This window comes from Chelonoidis abingdonii, chromosome 1 (genome assembly GCF_003597395.2).
Source record: "Chelonoidis abingdonii isolate Lonesome George chromosome 1, CheloAbing_2.0, whole genome shotgun sequence".
In the NCBI taxonomy this organism is placed as follows: Eukaryota; Metazoa; Chordata; order Testudines; family Testudinidae; genus Chelonoidis; species Chelonoidis abingdonii.
Genome location: NC_133769.1, coordinates 351,503,917 through 351,519,100, shown reverse-complemented (window position 1 = coordinate 351,519,100; position 15,184 = coordinate 351,503,917). Strand labels below are relative to the sequence as shown.

Here is a 15,184-nt window from a genome sequence, read left to right as displayed (position 1 = left end):
TTTTCTGTATCATGCCCCTGTTTGTGAATTTTCAGCTTTTTAACAAAAACATAGACTCAAAAGTTCATTCCTTTTTTAAACAGGGAAGGGGACATTTTCCTCATTTACTGTACACACTCCAGATGTGCAAATGTTCCTGCTCTGGGCTCTAAAACTAGTGGTTAAAAGAATATTTACTTTCCTGCTTTGCATCTGCAGTAGATCTGGCATGGCTACTGATGCCCATTTTTAACCTTCAAGCCAGCAGAACTCAGTGAGTGCAACTGTTCACACAGTTCCATGAGAGAGTTTACCACTCTCATTCTATAGAAGAATTGTAATTAAAACAACATTATATACGCAACTTTAAACACTGGCAAATTACTAAACTAATGCATCCTGCTCTGTTGGATTAAATGTACATTCTGGCTTTGCAAAAAATCCTTCTAATTTACCATTTGCATATGAACAAATTTATAAAAACATTTCATTGCAACAACAATCACAAATACACTTATTTTACTGGTTTATTCTTAAATTAGTTTGATAGGCTTTAAGGCAGTATGGTGCACTGGGCAGGGCACTGAGGAATCAGGAGAGCTGAGTTCTATTTCTGTTTCTACCACCGACCTGCAGTGTGAACTTGGGTAAGGCTCTGTGCCTCAGTTTCCCCACCTGTAAAATGCATATAACAGTTCGTTTCTTTGTGAACTGTTTTCAAGGTATGCATGAAGAAACTTGATAGATATTATTCAGAATTTGAGTTTTAAGAATCACAGTTCTTTTGAGTTTTAAGAATCACAAACCTGATGTTTTCTTAGGATAGTCAAAGCACATAGCTACTGGATCACTAGCTACTCTGTTAACTCACTTACTTTACAACTATCCTGAATACAACAATAACATAGATGTAAACTGGTTTATTATACACACGAAATAGTGCAATTTCAATAATAAAACAGTATCTGACTTATTAAATTGGAATCAAAATGTAGTGTATAAAGTGGACTTCTAATTGTAACTTTGATGTTCTACCACTTGGTAGAACGTAAGACTACAGTTACCCCTTTCTTAATAAACTGTGAAAATAAAAAGCAGTTTTTACTCCTGCAATCCAAACTCCTTCAGGCTTGAAACCAATGATTACACCAAGTAATTCCATTTCTAAGATTATGGGTCCCTTAAAAAAACGACACCTAGATTCTCACCTGTTGTAAAGCAACATAGCTTCATGGACTTCAGTGGATTATGGTGCTTTACACCTACTGAGGTTCTGGCCTCCGTAGATGATAAAGATGCAGGTGGCTTTCTAGATAAATGGAGATAAAACATCCATCTCCTGTTGTTCTATTAATATAGGGCCTAATCCGCATACACTTACTATCTGATGCAATCCCTGATCCAGCAAAGCATCAAAAGGGAAATCAGGACCAGTGCAACCCATTAGGCGACCTAGGCGGTCACCTAGGGAGCTAACATTTGAGACGCGGCGACCATGGCGGCTGGATCTTTGGCCGCCCTGGTCGTCGTCTGCATTTCGGGGGTGGGGCTTTCTGCCGCCTCTGTCAGGAATGGCATTTCGGGAGCAGGACCTTCTGCTGCCTCTGTCGGGGGCAGTATTTCAGGGGCGGGAACTTCCACTGTCTAGGGCGGCAAAAAAGCTGGCGGCACTCCTGAGGGAAATGCTTACCTTTAAGCACGTGTGTTAAGCATGTTCTTAAATGCTTTAGTGACTTGAGGCTGTACTTCTTATTACAGTGATTAGCAGCTGTTTACAGAATGAAGATTTTCAGGGCAGGGAACCTGTGTCTATCAGTCCAACACACACATCTAGAGCACTATCCTAATAACAATTAGTAATAAAAACAACGAGACCCATTAGATATACAACTTCACAAGTTTATACTGGACAATGAAAAGTATGAGATCGAGAAATCTGTTTTAAATGCATGGAATTATTAAACAAAACATGAACTTTTTCCTCAGGACCCATTTATTTAAAAAAAATGAAAGGTGTGTAAGATTTCTCTTTAATCTAAGTTAAAACAATGATATTTGCAGATCAAATGAATATCCCCTTTACAAAACATCACCTTCTGCTTTCATGTTGCATTACATTATTTTTACATTCTTTGTAAGCACTTATTTTACATATAATAAAATAGTTTCAAAAATTATTTAGTGGAATTCCTGCTGATAGATGAAATGATTAGCTAATGTTGACTTTGTTTGCATCAGTGACTGACTTATTGAAAGGGATTCTGAATAGCAAGGGATATCTGGGTTTTATGCATTAAAGCACATTTGTTTACTAAATAAATGTATTGAGCTTCTTTCATACTGGAGATCAAATAAACATGGAATGCTAAAGGAGGGTAATGGTTGCACATATTTCCTCTTGGGAAATCAGTGTAGCGAACGCAGACTAATAAAAACAGAGCCAGCTAATGATCTGAAAGCAAATGTTCCACAAGTCAACTCAGATAGTTTTCTCCAAAGATTATATTTGGTCCATTAACTTTTTCTCTCTTTTTCTGAATTGCTAGCACTATGTCCATTTTTTAAAACCAGAGCCAAGTTGTATTGAAGACCTTTAAAGTTTATTAAAGGAGAATATCAAAGGGTCAAGGTGGCATCTGTGATGCATATGATCTCAGAAGCACTGAAAAGATGATTGCGTAATAGCATGGGCAAATTGTCATGCAATCAGACAATCAGCTAGAGAGTCTCTTGTGTGGCACCAAAAATTGAAAATGTAGGTTTAGACTCAGATAGGCAAAGGTTCGACGGTTTACCAAAAATGAATAATCCACACATCTTGGATTTGAATAATTCACACACCTTGAATCCAGAAAACCTAGGCAGTTAGGACCCAGTCCTGCAAGGTATTGAGCATTCTAGCTCTATGCAGCAAAATACTTAAACATTAAAGATCTGGCCAGAGGGCTCAGTCACTTGCAGGATTGAACCCTAAGTGCCTGGGAGTCTTTCCATTAACTTCCATTAGCGCTGTATAGGTCCAAGACAGCTTTAAACAAGGCATTTTATGACAGTCTGTTTCACCTCCAGTTCCAGCAAGAAACGGAAGTGCCAAGTACCTAAAAATAACCATTGAAAAGAAATCTGAACTAAACTATTTAGAACATTATGAAAGGGTTGGTTTGAGCTCAGGGCAAAGGTTCTGCTGGTTTGTATCTGAGCTACCTGCCTTACAGAGGTACATGTTAATATCTATAAACTGTATTGAACATGTGCTAAATATTATAGAGCACAATTTATATGTAGGCATCAAAACACTGGTTTTAGGTGTTTACCTATGAGTGTCCATTTAGATAAACACTATTAGATGGTAATAGACTTCGTGGGGAAATGGAGGAGGCTTAAAAACAGAAATCAAAGGAGAAACAAACCAGCCCAGAATATTTGTTCTGTCTCATTTAAAGCTTTCTGCCAAATGAAGCCTGGATAACATTGAGGGTACGTCTACACTGCACGATTATTTCGAATTAGCTTAAACCGATATTACAAAACAGATCTAATAAAATCGGTTTAGCGCGTCCACAGTGGGATCCCGAAATCGATTGTTTGCGTCCATGGTCCAAAGCTACCATCGATTTCAGGAGCGGTGCACTGTGGGTAGCTGTTCCTCAGCTATCCCATAGTTCCCACTTCCGTGTTGAGAGCACAGTGCCTGATGGGGCAGAAAACACTGCCCCGGGTGGTGCTGGGTACAGCCTCACCCCTCCCTTTGTGAAGGCAGCAGACAACCCTTTGGCGCCTTTTTCGCGGAGTGCATTGAGCAAACGCCATAGCACAGCAATCTTTCCCTTTTTTTTTTCACGTGGTGGTGGGGGGAAATAAACTGAGGAGCTGTTCCCTGAACCACGCCAGACACTGTGTTTGAACCTACAGACATTGGGAGCTCAGCCAAGAATGCAAATAATTTTCAGAGACTGCTGTGGACTGTGGGATAGCTGGAGTCCTCAGTACCCCCTCCCTCCCTTCATGAGCGTCCATTTGAGTCTCTGGCTTCCCGTTACGCTTGTCACACAGCGCTGTGTATCCTGGAGTTTTTTATTCAAACGCTTTGGCATTTCGTGTTCTGTAACGGAGCTGGATACAACAGATTTGTCTCCCCATACAGCGATCAGACCTAGTATCTCCCGTACGGTCTATGCTGGAGCTCTTTTTCGATTTCAGACTGCATCGCCAGCCGGACTGATCAGAGCTCCACGCTGGGCAAGCAGGAAATGTAATTCAAAAGTTCGCGGGGCTTTTCCTGTTTACCTGCCCGCTGCATCCGAGTTCAGATTGCTGTCCAGAGCGGTCAGTGCTGCACTCTGGGATGCCGCCCGGAGGCCAATAACGTCGATTTCCGTCCACACGAACCCTAATCCGAGTTATCACTATCGAATTTAGCGCTACTCCTCTCGTTTGGGAGGAGTTCCGAAATCGATTTAAGGAGCCGTTTAACTCGATATTAATGACGACGTCGTGTGAACGGATACAGCGTTAAATCAGTATATCGGCCATTAAACTGATTTAAAGTCGCAGTGTAGACCTGGCCTGAGAGTGCAGAGAGAGAGAACAGCAGCCATCTATTGCTGTCTGGAAGTTTACAAATGACAAATTGAAAAACCTTTTCCTTTCTCGGTATACAATAGGCAGATATCATCCCATCTGTTATATTTTGGGGTGAAGGATGCTGTGTATAGAATGCAAATAGTGGAGTATGAGCATGAGTCTTGTGTGAAGCTATGTACATTTAGAGCATTCTTTCAGCCTGAAACCAGCACTACCGCATCTGCCTGACAGTGTAATATCGCTCTGTATTATGGAAGCAGGACTCCATTTGGAGACGATCTACACAATCACAAATGAAACACTAACAAATGAAATGAAATACTTCACTTCATCACATACACATAGGCTTGGCTGAATTAGATTTTTATTTTTTTATAGTTTTGAGGGAGTATTGATGTTTAGTTTTAAGTATTTTTAAAAATCTTTTTATTCATTTAAATTTTTCACCATTTCAATTTTTATCAATTTTGATTTTTTACACTGTGGGAAATTATGGGCAGAGAGGTCAGGCAATAATTTAATGACAGTAAATGTTGAGATTCAAAAAGTTAAAGCTTTATAACCAGTAAAACACTTATTGTCAAAATCACGTATCAAAATATACAAAGTAAATATTCTTAAATCCAAAGTCAAATAAATTCTCAAGCAGCACTTCTTTTTTACTTGCCAATCATAGAATCACAGAACTGGAAGGGACTTTGAGAGATATGCTAGTCCAGTCCCCTGCACTCAAGGCAGGAATAAATATTATCTAAACCATCCCTGACAGGTGTTTGTCTAACCCAATGTTTCCAAAAATTGGGATGCTGCTTATGTAGGGAAAGCCCCTGCCGTGTTTGCAGGTCTAGCCGATTGCGGTTCCCACTAGCCACAGTTCGCCGCTGCAGGCCGATGGGAGCTGCTGGAAGCAGCGGCCAGTATATCTCTCAGCCTGTGCCGCTTCCTGCATTGGCCTGGAGCAGTGACCCGTGGCCAGTGGGAGCCCGCGATTGGCCGGACCTGTGGAAGTGGCAGGTAAACAAACTGGCCCAGCCCGCCAGGGGCTTCCCTACACAAACGGCATCCCAAGTTTGGGAAACACTGGTCTAATCTGTTTATCTGTCTATAATTTACATTTTTACTGAAATTTTCCTGGGTTTTACAAAAGCTATTATTTGTCTTTTTTTTTTTTTTTTTTTTTTTTTTTTTTTTTTTTTTTTACTGATTTTCACTTGAATTTTGGATCACACAGGTACATGAAAATATACATTATATTAAGAAAAATCCAATACATTACCTTTGGTAGATGTGGTGATATGAATATATATTAGTCCAAGGGTAAATGAGAAGCTGTCTGTTAAAATAAGGGAGGCAATGTGACAGAGGAAGCGTGTGTGTGTGTGTGTACTGTTAACGTACAGTTCATGAAATAAACCACAGCATTAAACTGCTTTTACTTGCACTACTCTTATTTTTCTCTATTTGTTGCTTTTTTCTGTCCTCCCGTCCCTCAATAATAAACCCAATATTTACCCAGAAAACAGAAATTAATTTTTGCACTGATTTTCACCCATTTTTATCTTTTATAATAAATACTGATAAATTTTAACAAAATAAACTGAAGACAAAAGGTCTCACCTTTCGGTAAATGTCAGTTATTATTGAAGAAAATATTTTTGTTGGTTTGTATGTGTGTGTGGTGACATCAACATTTACTGATTAAAAACTGAATTGGAGCTGTTACTGTACTCTGCAAATTAATTTGCTCAGACAGTGTTACTATTTTTGGTAGATAATTCCTTCCTGATGCATTAAAGACAAAAGGCTGCCAGTCATCCCAACTGCATCTGCTCGATCTCAGTATGTATTGTTCTTCCCACAACACACACAAACTACCATTCGTAAACTAAAGGTTTCCAGAGCCTGAACCATATTGGTGGGAATGGGAATAAGAGGTTATAATCCCTAAAGGGTGGTGGCTGCACTCACATCTGTATATGGGACCAATGGCATAATGTCGCTGGGAATGCTGGAGTGAATGTGGCCCTTGCTTCACCTTCTTGAACAAATGCACCTTGTGTTTTCCTCATTACTGGTCTCCTGGGGCTTAATGGGTATGTGCCACACCCCATCCTCCACAGATATGTCCTCTCTAGGATGTTCAGCACACTAGCATTTACCCCGCCATATTCCTGGGCAAAGTTAGATTCAGCAAAGCCTAGGAAGCAGTCACAATTTGAACCCTACTGAAAATTACACTCTTGAGGTCCATGAATGGGAGCTGGTCACCAGAAGATGAGAAACAGGTTTCTTTCATGCAACAAATGATTATCTATCTGTCTGGCCACATGTAAATTGAGTTCACCCATTTATAATATGAGTAAACTGTAGTTCACCCATTTATAGTATGAGCCAAATACTAAACAAGTAATTGCAAAATCTCCAGGATAGATTCTAGACAGGAAAACCCAAGTGGTGGGGGTTATCCCGTTTGCAAGTGAAGACAATGGATGTTTGGACCATAACTATAGGGACAGAGGCAACACTCTTCATCTTTCCACTGAGAAGGTAAGAGGACATTTGTCTCATGAATGGAAGTTCACAGCCATGTCTGTAATATGCTGGAAGGGTTTTGGATGTGTTTTTTGCTCTATATGACATGACAATAACTAGTTAAGTAAGTCCAGAGTCCATGTCGTGTTTTGTTTTATATGCAACCATTTGTTACCATTGACTCTACTGGAATCTCTCTGTGATGAGTTGGATCCCTTTCCCCCTCATCCAGGATGCCACCTTATGTGCTGGGGTTTAACTGAGCCTCCCCTGCTCAACCAGCCTGGGTTCCCTCACCCTGCTTTGCTGAATTAGGCTCTTTGGCCTCTTGCAGCACATACACATGGACAGGGCCCTACTCAGCTGCAGCCACAGACTGAAGTCAGCTCTGTGTGAGAGAGCTCCCCCAGCACTCACGTGCCCCCCCTTTTATGAGCAAAACTCAAAATACTGCTGTCTTACACTGTATACAAATATCTATACGGTGCAATCTCATAAAATCCGCCTTCTTCCTCAATGTGAAGAGAGATATGCCCGACTTCTTGGCCCCCACCAGTTAGAAACTGAATAAACTGGGTTTAATAATAAACAAAACAAATTTTATTAACTATAAAAGGCAGATTTTAAGTGGTTCAAGGGATAGCAAACAGAACGAAGCAGATTACTAAGCAAATGAAACAAAACATACAAACAAAGCTTGACACACTAGATAGGTAGGATACACATTAGCAAATTCTCACCCTGAGTGATAAACAGGCTGGCAGACTCTTAAGGCACAAGTTGCTTTGGCTTTCCCAGGTTTTCATACAGAGGCTAAAGGACTATCACGTCTCACAGTTCAGTCTTTGTTCTTCAGCTATTTTCAGATGTGTTGTTGAAGGGAGAGTGGGGAACCCTCATGTTGTCATAGTCCCACGTTTATATCTTCCCCCCACTTGCTGGAAATCTTTTTTGCTATGACCTGGGTCAAACAGTTCCCATTGTATAGGGCTTTCTGACCACAGTCAAACAGTTCCCATTGTGTAGAGCTATCTGACCTGGGTCAAACAGTCCCCATTGTGTAGGGCTATCTGACCTGGGTCAAACAGTCCCCATTGTATAGGGCTATCTCTGAAAGGTTTCTATTGCACACAGTTCCTGGGGTGATCCTTATGCTTGGGTGCTGCTAACATTGTTTGGCCTCATCCAACATAGCACATCTGAAATACAGAGACATGGTCAATATTCCCAGCTTCAGATACAAAAATGATACATGCATACAAACTGAGTAAACACGTTCAGTAAATTATAACCTTTCCAATGATATCTTTCAAGACCCATCTTGCATAAAGTATATCTAGTTATAGTAGATTCATATCATAATGATATTTCTATGAAGAATATGGGATGTAACGTCACATTCGGTTCTTGGGGAAATAAACTTTTTACTTGTTTTCGCTATAAACATATCTAAGTGCTGTGAGTTAAGGGGAGCTGTGATCTAAGGTGTGGCTGGTAAGCAGGAGTTGTCCTATTTCTTTGGGAGCAGAGGATCTGCGAGTGTCCAGTGGATCAGCGGCTCCAGGGAGATGCTTGGAGGATTTGGCATTGGATTGTGCCTGTTGTTAACCTGTAAAGAAAAAGCAGAGGACTGGAAGACAAGTGCTTGTGTTATCGGAGGCTGGTGCTGTTGAGAAATTGACCCACAGCAGGCATAGACAAGGCTTCCTCACCCTAAACCAGGTGGTAACAAGGTGCCTCACAACCCTGGGTACTTCTGGGAACTGTTATAGCAGGAACTTGTCTTCCTGTCCCTCCAGACCACAGATTCATGCCTCCAGCTTCCATCCTGGGCACATCACATGATCCATTGTCTACAGCCAAGCACTGAGGTACAACCGCAGCTGCTCTAACCCCTCAGACAGAGATCAACACCTACAAAATCTCCATCAAGCATTCTCAAAACTACAATACCCGCACGAGGAAATAAGGAAACAGATCAACAGAGCCAGAGCCATTATGCGTACCCAGAAGCCGTCTACTGCAAGACAAAACCCAAGAACAGAAACCAACAGGACTCCACTGGCCATCAACATACAGCCCCCAGCTAAAACCTCTCCAAAGCATCATCAGGAATCTACACCCATCCTGGACAATGATCCCCACACTTTCACAGTTCTTGGATTGGCAGGCCAATCCTCGCCACAGACAACCTGCCACCTGAAACGTATTCTCACCAGCACTGCACACCGTACCATAAGTAACTCTAGGTCAGGAACCAATCATGCAACAAACCTCAATGCCAACTCTGCCCACATATCTACACCAGCGACACCATCACAGGACCTAACCAGATCAGCCACACCATCACTGGTTCATTCACCTGCACGTCCACCAATGTAATATACGCCATCATATGCCAGCAATGCCCTCTCTGCTGTGTACATCGGCCAAACTGGACAGTCTCTACGGAAAGGAATAAATGGACACAAATCAGATATTAGGAATGGCAATATACAAAAACCTGTAGGAGAACACTTCAACCTCCCTGGCCACACTATAAGCAGACCTTAAGGTGGCCATCCTGCAGCAAAAAACTTCAGGACCAGACTTCAAAGAGAAACTGCTGAGCTTTCAGTTCATCTGCAAATTTGACACCATCAGCTCAGGACTAAACAAAGACTGTGAATGGGCTTGCCAACTACAAAACCAGTTTCTCCTCCCTTGGTTTTCATACCTCAACTGCTAGAACAGGGCCTCATCCTCCCTGATTGAACAACCTCGTTATCTCTAGCTTGCTTGCATATATATACCTGCCCCTGGAAATTTCCACTACATGCATCTGACGAATGTGGTATTCACCCACGAAAGCTCAGCTCCAAAACGTCTGTTAGTCTATAAGGTGCCACAGGATTCTCTGCTGCTTTTACAGATCCAGACTAACACGGCTACCCCTCTGATACAGATTCAAACTGTAATTCCTCCTCCTCTTCACTGTGATCACCTAAGCAAGTCTGAGTTTACTTCAGTAATTGCTGTCGTCCAGGGACAATGCCAAAGGCTTACTAGTCACCAGCCAGACTTCATAATGCAAAGTTGTTATGTTGTTTCAGCACTTGCTGTGTCCCAGGGACAATGACAAATGGCTCACCAGTGACCAGTCAGCCTTCATAAGCAAAGTATTTATATTATTTCAACACTTGCTGTCTCCCAAGGACAGTGATGAAGGGCTTACCAGGGACCAGCCAGCCGTCATAAAGGAAAATACTTATTTAGAACAAAAGCATTACAGAAAAAAAAATGTATGTATGCATGCCTGTATGCCCTGGTGTAACCTGTCTTCCATATACAGATCCTGGTAGGTTTCAGAGTTCCTCAGACCCTTCTAGCAAGGTTTTACAGTGAAACCCCGCTATAACGTGATGTTTGGCGTTCAAAAAATTCCATTGCGATAAATGCGGGGTTGCGGTATAGTGGGGTTTCAAGCCGGTCAGTTTAAGTCAGTGGTCCCCAATGCAGTGCACTGATGTGTGCCACCTAGTGCCTAGCAGGGGAGAGAAGCCATGGCCCCGCGCATGCCGGGGATAGAGAGCACCAGCGTCCGCACCCTCGGAGTTCTCTGTTCCGAGCAGGCGCGGGGCAGTGGCTTCTCTCCAAGCCGGAGAGAAGCCGCAGCCCCGCGCCTGCCGGGGACAGTGAGCACCGGCGCCCGCAGCCTCAGAGTTCTCTGTCCCCGGCAGGTGCGGGGCTGCAGCTTCTCTCCCCTGCTGGGCACTAGGTGAGGGCACATCAATGTCCCAGCGGGCGCCATGGCATTGGGGACTACTGGTATTAGGCCTTAAAGGGGAGCCAACTTATGATCACGTTATATGTGATTTCGCTTTATGGCAGGGCACGTTATTGTGACGTTTGACTGTATCTTCTTGATTAAAGTCTCATGTCAGCTCTTGGATTGACTGAGGGAGACACCTCTCTATTGTCCCATTATACAATTCTCAGTTCTTAGTTTGCTGGGTCTCTTGAACCCGGTCAAAACCTGTATCTGCAATTCCCTACAAGTGAGGGAGTACTTCTGCTGATTTACTTGTCTAGAGATTTGTATAATTTACTTGTTAGTAGTCATAGAATCATAGAAGCTTAGGGTTGGAGGAGACCTCAGGAGGTCATGTAGTCCAGCCCCCTGTCAAAGCAGGACCAACCCAACAAAATCAGCCCAGCCAGGGCTTTGTCAAGCCTGGCCTTAAAAAGCTTTAAGGATGGAGATTCCACCACCTCCCTAGGTAACCCATTCCAGTGCTTCACCACCCTCCTAGTGAAATAGTTTTTCCTAATATCCAACCTAGACCTCCCCCACTGCAACTTGGGACCATTACTCCTTGTTCTATCATCTGCCACCACTGAGAACAGCCGAGCTCCATCCTCTTTGGAACCCCCCTTCAGGTAGTTGAAGGCTGCTATCAAATCCCCCCTCACTCTTCTCCTCTGCAGACTAAATAATCCCAGTTCCCTCATCCTCTCCTCGTAAGTCATGTGTCTTAGCCCCCTAGTCATTTTTGTTGCCCTCCATTGGAATCTCTCCAATTTGTCCACATCTTTTCTGTAGTGGGGGCCCCAAAACTGGACACAATACTCCAGATGTGGCCTCACCAGTGCCAAATAATCACTTTCTCCAATCTGCTGGCAATGATCCTACTAATACAACCCAATATGCCATTACCCTTCTTGGCAACAAGGGCACACTGTTGACTCATATCCAGCTTCTCATCCACTGTAATCCCCAGGTCCTTTTTTTGCGGAACTGCTGCTTAGCCAGTCAGTCCCCAACCTGTAGTAGTGCATGAGATTCTTCACAGTCATGGAATCATAGAATCATAAGACTGGAAGGGACCTTGATAGTTCATCTAGTCCAGTCCCCTGCACTGAGGCAGGACTAAGTATTATCTAGACCAGGAGATCTCAACCTTTTTCTTTCTGAAGCTCCCCCAATACGCTATAAAAAATCCCTGGCCCAGCTCTGCCACAATAACTGATTTTCTGCATATAAAAGCCAGGGCCCGTGTTAGGGGGTAGCAAGCGAGGCAGTTGCTGAGGCCTCATGCCACAGGGGCTCCCGCAAAGCTACGTTGCTCAGGCTTCAGCTTCAGCCCCGGATGGCAGGGCTCAGGGTCCTGGGCTTCAGCCCCATGTGGTGTGGCTTCAGCTTTCTACCCTGGGCCCCAGTGAATCTAATGCTGGCCCTTCTTGGCAGTCTCCCTGAAACCTGCTTGGGACCACACACCCCCAGGGGGCCCCGGACCTCTGATTGAGAACCACTGATCTAGGCAATCCCTGACAAATGTTTGTCTAACCTGCTCTTAAAAATCTCCACTGATGGAGATTCCACAGCTTCCTTTGGTAACTTGTTCCAGTGCTTACTTACCATTAAAGTTAAAAAGTTTTTCCTAATGTCTAACCTAAATCTCCTTGGCTGCATTTAAGCCCATTGCTTCTTCTCTTGTCCTCAGTGGTTAAAAGAAAACAATTTATTGCCCTCCTCTTTATAACATTCTTATACATATATAAAACTCTTTATAACATATTTTACATTCTTGAAGACTGTTATCATGCCTCCCTCCCCCACATCTTCTCTTCTCTAGACTAGTCAAACCTAGTTTTTTTTAATGGTTCCAAGTTTTCTAGACCTTTAATGATTTTTGTTTCTATCCTCTGGACATGCTCCTGTTTGTCCACATCTTTCCCAAAGTGTGGTGCCCAGGACTGGACACAGTACTCCATTTGAAGCCTTATCACTGCTGAGTAGGGTGGAAGAATTACTTGTCATGTCTTTCTTACAACACTTCTGCTAATACATCTCAGAATGATGTTGACTTTTTTTTCAACAGTATTACATTGTTGTTTCACTGTGATGGGGCGTACCTACCCCGCACCACCCCTGAGAGGGTTAACTCTGCTTTGCAGACAGAGGAAGCCCTGCCCCTCAGACCCTGCTGGACATGCTCAGCCTGAAGGCAGCATATAAAAGGTAGCAGCCCTGCTCAGTCTAGACAAGCTGCTGGAGGGAAAGGATGCAGGCTGCAAGCTCTCTCCAGGGAGTTGCTATAGGCCCTGACTACAGGACCATGGCTTGCAGTTTCTGACAGACTTCAGGCTGCCTGACAAGTTCCAAGAAAGTACTGCACTAGCAGGAGCCGAGCCATTTGAGGACCCCAGAGGAACTGAGGAGCTTTGACAAGGGAGGAAAGGGTAAGAAGCAGCCCACGGGACTTAAACTTTTTGATGGTGTGTACACTGGGGAACGAGTCAGCATGTTTCAGGAGGATCGGTGATGAGCATCCCTCCATCACCAGGGCCCTGGACTTGGACTTGGAGGAGCAGGGAGGGCCTCAGCCCCTTTTCTGGGGTTCCACACCCCCCTGAATGGTGCCCCACTCCCCCAACAGGCCACGCAATCCCAGAGGTGGGCTACTTTACTGACTGGCCATTGGGACACACTGCCCCAAGTGGAAGGCTGATCTCATTGACACCAGCCACTAGGCCATACTAACATGTTTATAGTAAAGGTCATCAGCATAAGAACTAACTCGCTGTGGTACAGCCTTTCCCTTCTTTTGAACCACATGTGACCTGACACCCCATGGTGGGATGTACCTGCCCCGCAACACTCACTTTTAGTTTGTGATCCACTATACCCACCAGCTCCTTTTCTGCAGTACTCCTTCCCAGGCAGTCATTTCCCATTTTGTATGTGTGCAATTGATTGTTCCTTTCTAAGTATAGAACTTCGCATTTGTCCTTATTGAATTTCATCCTATTTATTTCAGACCCTTTCTCCAGTTTTTCAAGATCATTTTGAATCCTGTCCTCCAAAGTGCTTGAAGCCTCTCCCAGCTCTGTATCATCCACAGACTGTATAAGCGTACTCTCTACGCCATTATCCAAGTCATTTATGAAGATATTGAATAGATTTGGGCTCAGAAACAGATGTCCATGGAACCCCATTCGATATCTCCTTCCAACTTGATTGTGAATAATTAATAACTACTAATGTGAAACTGCAGAACTGGAATTAATTTGCAAACTGGACACCATCAAATTAGGCCTGAATAAAGACTGGGAGTGGATGGGTCATTACAAAAACAAATTTTTCCATACTAATTTCCCCCTACTGTTACTCACACCTTCTTGTCAACTGTTTGAAATGGGCCACCCTCATTACCACTACAAAAGTGATTTTTCTTCCCTTGATAGTCAACTGTTAATTGAATTTTCTCTTTAGACTGGCCCCCCACTTGGTAAGGCAACTCCCATCTTTTCATGTACAACGTATATATACCTGCAACTATATTTTCCACTCTATGCATCTGATGAAGTGGGTTCTAGCCCATGAAAGCTTATGCCCAAATAAATGTGTTAGTCTCTAAGGTGCCACAAGGACTTCTCATTTTTTTTTATCTGAGTATGGTTTTCCAACCAGCTGTGCACCCACCTTATAGTAGGATCATCTAGGCTATATTTCCCTAGTTTGTTTATGAGAAAGTCATGTAAGATAGTATTAAAAGACTTACTAAAGTTGTGATATATCACACCTACTGCTTGTACCTTTGACACTATAGAAAAAGAAATGTATCACTAAGGTATCACCACTGTTGTGACCACTGATGTACCACCACTGGTGGATTATTATGATAAATCTTATACAAAGTATGCCTTGTAAGGTATCATTGGAAAAGTTGTGGTCTATTGAACAATGTTGTTCTGTTTATATGCATGTATTATCATTGCATATGAAATTATGAATCTTTACTATCTCAAACACGCTGTGTTACTCAGTTAACACCCACAAGACAGATTTACATCAAGACCAGCCAGCCATGGCTGATGGGCCAGTAAGGAGAATCAACTTTTCTAATGGTCCCCCCTGAGGATGCCTCAGAGCATGTAGCCAATGGATACCTCATGACTCAGCAAGGGCATGTAAAACATGTGACCCCTGACTCCATGTTTGTGCCCATAACTTTCCATGCACATATACATTGGAAACAGTGACATAATCCTCTGGCCTCTTTCCTACTTCACATCTCTGGACTGTGATTTCTAACCAAAGAAGAGC

The 15,184-nt window shown here is 43.1% G+C and overlaps 1 long non-coding RNA gene across 1 annotated transcript in view; it reads left to right on the top strand.

Moving 5' to 3' along the window:
* The first annotated feature begins 6,991 nt into the window (after positions 1 to 6,991).
* Positions 6,992 to 15,184, top strand: part of LOC142046367 (uncharacterized) — a 52,546-nt gene continuing 44,353 nt past the window's right edge. The window contains exon 1 of the long non-coding RNA XR_012655304.1: positions 6,992 to 7,110. This is a non-coding gene — a long non-coding RNA (uncharacterized LOC142046367). The remainder of the gene's footprint in view (positions 7,111 to 15,184) is intronic.